Genomic DNA, 6,923 nt, shown 5'->3' with positions numbered 1-6,923 from the left:
TAAATATACACCTAGTGGCAAAGAGCTGGAACTAGATCATTAAACAGCCCAGGAGAGAGGAAAGCCAGATGTAAAAATCTCCTTGTGTGTTAGAGCAGAGGCTTGCGGGGGGGGGGGGGGGGGGGGGGCACCTCAAAGGTAGAGTGTAACATGAATCTTAAAAGTTCTTATTAATAAAAACAAACCTGGAGCTGGGTATTGGGGTGAACGCTGAAAGATCAGAAAAGCAGAACAAGCCACAGCCACCTCACCTCGCCAATTCCTCAGCTGATCCTATTTCCTCAGACTGGAAGTCTCTGAGTCCTCATGCAGAATGAATCTCAGCTGAACTGCTGCTCAAAAGCCTAAAAGCTTAACCAGGCTCCAGTTCCTGGTTTTCATGCCTTATATACCTTTCTGCTTCCTGCCATCACTTCCTGAGATTAAAGGCATGAGTCACCATGCCTGGCTGTTTCCAGTGTAGCTTTGAACTCACAGAGATCCGTATGGATCTCTGCCTCCCAAGTGATAGGATTACAGGCATGTGTGCCACCATTTTCTGGCCTCTATGTCTATCTAGTGGCTGTTCTGTCCTCTGACCCCAGATAAGTTTATTAGAGTGCACAATATATTGGGGGACACAATATATCACCACAGTAGAGCACTTAGCTAGCTCGTACAGGACCCTGGGGTAAGTCCCTAACCCTGGAGAGAGCACGCAGGAGAGCAAGAGCGAAGAGTGTGAACCCCAAGCTGCAGAGCAGTAGATACTGCCTCTGCTGGATCTCTACTTGGAAGACCCCCACTTCACAGCATGACTTCGCACAACCAGTCCTATTGACCTATAATTGCAAGCAGCGCAGTGACAGGTTTAGAATCAGGAGGAATCTGTGAGCCCCGTTTTCTCTAACGCGTAGGAAAATGACTCCGTACAATTAGTTGAGGTGCCACCTCTGATGCCCTGCCTGAGCTTACTACTCGCCGAAGGGTCGTGCCCTCTTTAATACATCTATTGCTTTAAAAAGGAGATGGAGAGAGCTCTGGAGCGGCCTGACTTGTGTAAGAACGTTTTGAAGCTGCTCATTTCCTGGCAATCAGCTATTTGGCCAGAAACGGAGCCATTTGATAGAGTGTTTAATCCTCACATCATGGCCACTGAACGAGAACAAAGGGAAAACAATTTCACTTACACAAATACCATTGTTCAATCGCTCATCTGCAGCAGACTCCTTCAAACCACTAGAACAGGCTTCTAGATCAGCACTTTCCCCCTGCTGCATATAAATGCACAACAAGCCAAGAAAAAAATCTATAAATGGTCTTGTTTTCCTCAATTCTGTGTGCTCGCTGCTGCTGTTGGACTTCTTTGGGACCTTGAAAACAAAGTTTCTAATCACGGCACTTTTCAAAGTCGGAGAGAGAATTGTTTGAGAGACACAAACAGTTGTTTATCAGTATACGCACCTGGGAGCCGTGGTTTGTGGAACGCTGCTCTGCTTGGAAGGTGCTGATTGTTGTTTATTTGTTTTGTTTTCTGGTTACTGGATTAGGAGTTTCCTCATTGATGTGACCTAGAACCCAGGGAAAAGCAACTTAGTGGAGGATTGTTTTGACTCAGAGTTTGGAGTTTGGCTCATCAGGGCAGGGAAGCCATGGTACCAAGTACAGCCGGAGCTGTGAACGCTTGATCTTGAGAGAGCTTGTAATATCGTGTCCTTAGTCTGGACACAGTGGGTAGGAAGTGGGTGGACTATAAAACTTCGAGATTATCCCCAGTGACCAACCCACTTCAAAACAAGGCTCTAAGAAGGTGCCACAACTTTCCAAAACTACCATCATTTGGGAGCCATGAGGCTATGGGGATATTTCACATTAAAACATGTTTCTTGGTTGGTCACTACCCTCAATACTCTCTGGCAATTCCATCAATAATGTTTCATAGATCTTTTCAAATCACCTCCAGTGCATTTATTTAGTGTATATAGAAAATGTACACTTTTTTTTATATGTTTCATAAAGTTTTGAAGATAGGGATTTGGGAGATGGCTTGGTAGGTAAGAGCGTTTGCTGGGAAAACCAGACCTGAATTCAAATCCCCAGAACTCGCATAAAACCTGGCACTGGCGTGGGTGTCAGTAGCCAAAGCCTTGTGGGGAAGGGCCAGGAAGGTCCTAGGAGTCTGATGGCTACCCAGACTAGCTGAAGCAGTGAACTTCAGGTTCAGTGAGAGACTGCCTCAAAAAAAAAAAAAAAAAGTGGAGAATGTTGATACTTAACATCTTGCTTTGGCTTACACAGACACACACACACAGAGACAGAGGGAGGGAGGGAGGGAGGGAGGGAGAGAGAGAGAGAGAGAGAGAGAGAGAGCTATGAAAAGGGTAATATACTAGAATTCTCATTCTTTTTCTTACTTTTTATCTACAATCATACTTATGAGATCGATACATTTTTCTCAGTGAAATTTAGTGTACTGCTCTGAGTCTTGCAGACTGATGCAATATGTATATAATGTTTCTGACTTTCCCATGTAGCACATTTCATATATTCACCACCCTAGTGGATATCTAAGGTTACCCAGATTCTCTAGTGGGTACTTAGCTGCTTCCCGAGTGTGGTGCCTTGATCATGTTATAATCATCCTCTCTGGCTATGCTTCCTGGTGGATCTGAGAAGTCTCTAGAACATACTCCCTGGAGAATTTCTGAGTCATAAGGGTGTACTCATATTTCATTTCACTAAATGCTCTACAGGATGTTTTCACCCATTTATAATTCACCACCACTGAAGATGAAAACTTCCCCACAACTCTGTCAGTACTTTCGGAGTTTTATCCATTGGGTGAGTGCATTCTGCAAAAAAAAAAAAAAAACAAAAACAAAAACCGGTATCTCATTTTGTGAAAAACAAACAACACCCTTGTGAGTCTCTGATTACTAATGCGCATGCGTATCTGTTGTGTGTATGGTAGCTGTTTCGATTTCCCCAGCTGTCAGTTGCCTGTTCCTGTTCTTTGCCCATGTTTGTTGTTGTTGTTGTTGTCTGGATTTCCTGTCCTTTTCTTGCTTGTTTGCAAAGTTCCCCGTGTGTTTCAGAGATCAGTTCCACATTGCTTTGTTAAGATCTTGACCTAACGTTTTGCTGATTTCTCTATGAATAAATAAAAGTCCTTTGTCTAGATGGGTCCCCAAACCACTACTTTTCTTACTTATCCACGGCATGCACACTCCTTGTGTGACTTTTCTTCTGGTACTACCTATACTGCTAGTATCAAAGGAAAGGCATTAGTACGTTAAGACGTGTAGCACAAAGGCAACAATAGCAAACAGCCTATGTTGTTTGGGGGGTTCTCTTAGACTTCCCTGACCAGCTCATGAAAAGAGGTGCTTCATGCCAGCTGCTGTGTTTCTGTTAAATGGCCCATGGCTCTTGGGGAAAACAGTCATCCCAAGCTCCATAACTTTATTTCAGCTCTATCTACATATGTGTATGTACATTTATATGTGTTATATGTAATTTTAGGTAAATACAAAAGAGTATGTTTCTTTAAGGTTTTTCCAAATATCCTTAGTGTTATTCATCCCTCCTCCCCCTCCTCCCATGGTGACTTTCCTCTCCTGCTTCCAGTTAAAGCCTTCTCCCAGTTTCCCCCATTTTCTTCTTCATATCACTAATATCTTGCTATTCGCCTCTCTACTGCTGCCTCCTGCTATGGTTCTGTTTTTACTTCCCTGGTTTCTTTGTTTGCTCCAGGTTATGTACTCACGCTGGAAGGTTTGGAGCTAGGAACCTAAACGAGAGAGAACATGCGGTATTTGTCTTTCTGGTCTGGGTTGCCTCACTCAGTACAGTAGAGGTTGAAGGTAAGTCCTTATTGCTGAAGACACCGGGCACTTCAGACACAGATTTCATTGGCCTCGACCTGGAAATACCTGCGGGCCTCCTTCCTGAGGACGGTCTTTCATGGCACCAGAAGGTGCTATGTAAGCTCCCAAAAGGAGAAGCAGTCAATAGTACTACCCAGATGTGATGCCTATGACACACAGCAATAACAGACATGGCAGGATATATCTAAAGGTACAACAGTGGTGCTCACATCTTGAGAGAAACTGACAATTATCTAATTTAGACTTAAGGCCCACAACACAAGAAGGGAATACACCCTGTAATGGAAACACAGCCACCTACCCCAGGCTAGTGAGTTTATGCATCTTATGGGAGAACCTGCAACTCCTTCTTTACCAGATTCGCATAATTCCTAACCACATCCTAAATACTTACCTTTATACCCACAGATAAGTGTAGCACTCACCACCCTCACCCCCATCAAAGACGCTTCTTTTTGCAGCAAACTGAGACTATTACAGAAAACTACAACTGGCCATACACAAAACAAATGATTGTGGGGTGCCTGGCTCCAAGGGATATGTCTAGAACTTCTTCACTTAAGGCTCAGGGGACACTGAAGAAGAGGGGCTGGAAAGATACTAAGAGTCAGAGGACTGGGGAGTTTGCCATGAGAATGTGTCCCCTAGAAATGACAGTGAAGCTCTACCCATGATACTGCAGTAATATGGCTGCCTTAAGGAGACCCTAATAGCGACAATACCAATAAATTTGCTAATGTGGAAGGTGGAAATCTCAAAGGACCCGAACCCTAGACAAAGATGTATAGACAACCAATGATTGCTGAGAGAGAGAGAGAGAGAGAGAGAGAGAGAGAGAGAGAGAGAGAGAGAGAGAACACGTCTTTCTCTGGGATGAGCTCCTAATTTGTTATACCATAGAAAGTGGTCAGTCCTGAAATCATATACACATAAGCAACACTAAAAAAGATGCAGGAGGTTGTATTCACATATTTATGCATACATATATGTAACAATAATTATCAAAGAAAAAAGAGGCCGTAACTTTGAAAGGGAGTGTGGGGGGGGAACATGGGAACGGTTAGAGGGAGGAGATGGAAGGGGGAAAATGATGTAATTATACTCTAATTAAAATTTAAAAATATTAAGAAAAGAAAAAACCGTGGCACACACAGTGAAGAGCGGGACTGGGTTTCATCCCCCTTCGTTTTAGACTGTAGCGCGTTGACATTATTGACCACGCCGCAGTGTTACTAAGAGGAGAAGCCCTTTATGGCTCACTTGCACTGTGGGTTTCGCTTCTCTTTGTTTAAAAAAGAAATAAACAAAAACTCTATACTATAGTGGGTAGCCATTCCAGCTTTGATCTGGAAGTTCTAACCCCCGTTGAGGCTTCGGTAACTGTCACTCCTACAAGGCGAGGCCGAGAGAGGACCCTGAAGACCTGAGATCTGGATACGCCGTCTCTCTTGGTTCCTGGATCCTGGATGCTGGAGGTAGACCGAGCAGAGTTCTCCAGAGAACACCGCCGGCCTGCGCTACACCTTTCCCAGACCCTGTAACCTATCCCTTCACTTGTAAGTTACCCCACAAAATAAACCTCCCTTTTAACTATGTGGAGTGGCCTTAATAATTTCACCAATACTATACACTGATGAGTTTTCAATAAAGAGGGAAATACGTTCTTTTTGTACTCCTGTTCTCTATAATGAATATGGACATGGCTAATTACAATTATTCATGGTGGCACTCCAACTCTCTGCTTGCTTGTGTGTGATCGGTCCCCTTCTATTCCTACTGTTGTCTGCCCTTGTTTCCTTTAGGAGTTTAGATATGCAAGATTGCTTAATTGTACTTCTCACTTTATTTTATTGCCAATATCCACTTCTGCACTTGCTCCTTACTTTTACAACTCTATGTGTCTATCTAGTTATTTGCATATGCACACAAGACATCTGTATCTATCTACCTACTGTTATTGTAGATGGAGATATTGATGACAAATATTTAACTTTTCTGTAGTGATGTTATATATTGTATATCCATGCTCATGCCGTAGTCCTCTGGTGGGGAGACATTCTTTGACTTTGGGCTTGGCCATACAGCTTGTTTTGGCCAGTAGGACATTGATACCATTCCAACAGCATAGTTGGGATCATTCATTTGAGCTCCTGTTCACTGCAGAGCATACCTGTGTTGGCTTCTTCTGGTCTAAGAAGAATGAGAAACAGAACTCTCCTGGAGCCAACTATAGCTTATAAAAAATCCTCAGACTAGATAAGCCCATTCTGAGACAGCCTACAGATGTGTGAGGAATAGACTTTTGCATTGTAAATCACTGAAATTCTGAAGATTATTAGTTAACAATAGTTACCTAATGCTCCTTCTTCCTCTCTTGCTTCCTTACTTCTTTTCTTCCTTGCTTCCTTCATTCTTTCTACTGTGTCCCCTGCTTTATTTTATCTTGGTATCCTTCATAATATCACTGTCATGTTCCTCTAGCCAGGCTAATGTGCTTTATGTCTCTCTTTTTACATGAATAGATTATTGAAATAGATATAAATATTACTCTTTTTTGTATGATTATTGTGACGGTTTGGGTCTGGAATCTTCCCCCAAAGACTCCTGTGTTGAAGGCTTGGTCCCCAGGGTAGCAGTATTCAGAGATGGTTGGATCATGAAGGCTCTAAACTCATCAAGAGATTGATCGGCTGATAGACTCATTGTCAAGAGACCTGCTAGGAGACAGAAGGGACTGTAAGAGGCTGGCTTCACCGAGGGACATAGATCACTGAGGGTATGTCCTTCAAAAGCATATTCTCTTTCCTGTTTTCTCTATCCTTCCTAGCCACCATGATGTGAACAATTTTGCTTCACCATGATCTCTCTACCATGATGGCTTGTCTTTCTACAGGACCTCAACAACGGGGGGAAAGCAACTGTGGACTAGAGTCTCTGCCCCCTATTAAATTGTTTTTCTCAGGTATTTTGTTACAGTGACAAAAAGCTAGTTAATACAATGATATTGTATTATACATCTCCTATTTATTTACAATCTTCTAAAAAAATCAAGTGTAA

General features: G+C 42.9%; 1 long non-coding RNA gene across 1 annotated transcript; it reads left to right on the top strand.

The window, feature by feature from the left end:
• The first annotated feature begins 3,529 nt into the window (after positions 1-3,529).
• On the top strand, positions 3,530-5,461 carry LOC128117321 (uncharacterized). The gene is made up of 2 exons (XR_008220789.1): positions 3,530-3,842; positions 5,263-5,461. It is a non-coding gene; the product is annotated as an uncharacterized LOC128117321 (long non-coding RNA).
• The last annotated feature ends 1,462 nt before the right edge of the window (positions 5,462-6,923 follow it).

The sequence above is a fragment of the Peromyscus californicus genome, unplaced genomic scaffold (assembly GCF_007827085.1).
Source record: "Peromyscus californicus insignis strain IS unplaced genomic scaffold, ASM782708v3 Scaffold_21__1_contigs__length_65335640, whole genome shotgun sequence".
NCBI classification, from domain to species: Eukaryota; Metazoa; Chordata; class Mammalia; order Rodentia; family Cricetidae; genus Peromyscus; species Peromyscus californicus.
This window is presented reverse-complemented; position numbering and strand designations above follow the sequence as displayed.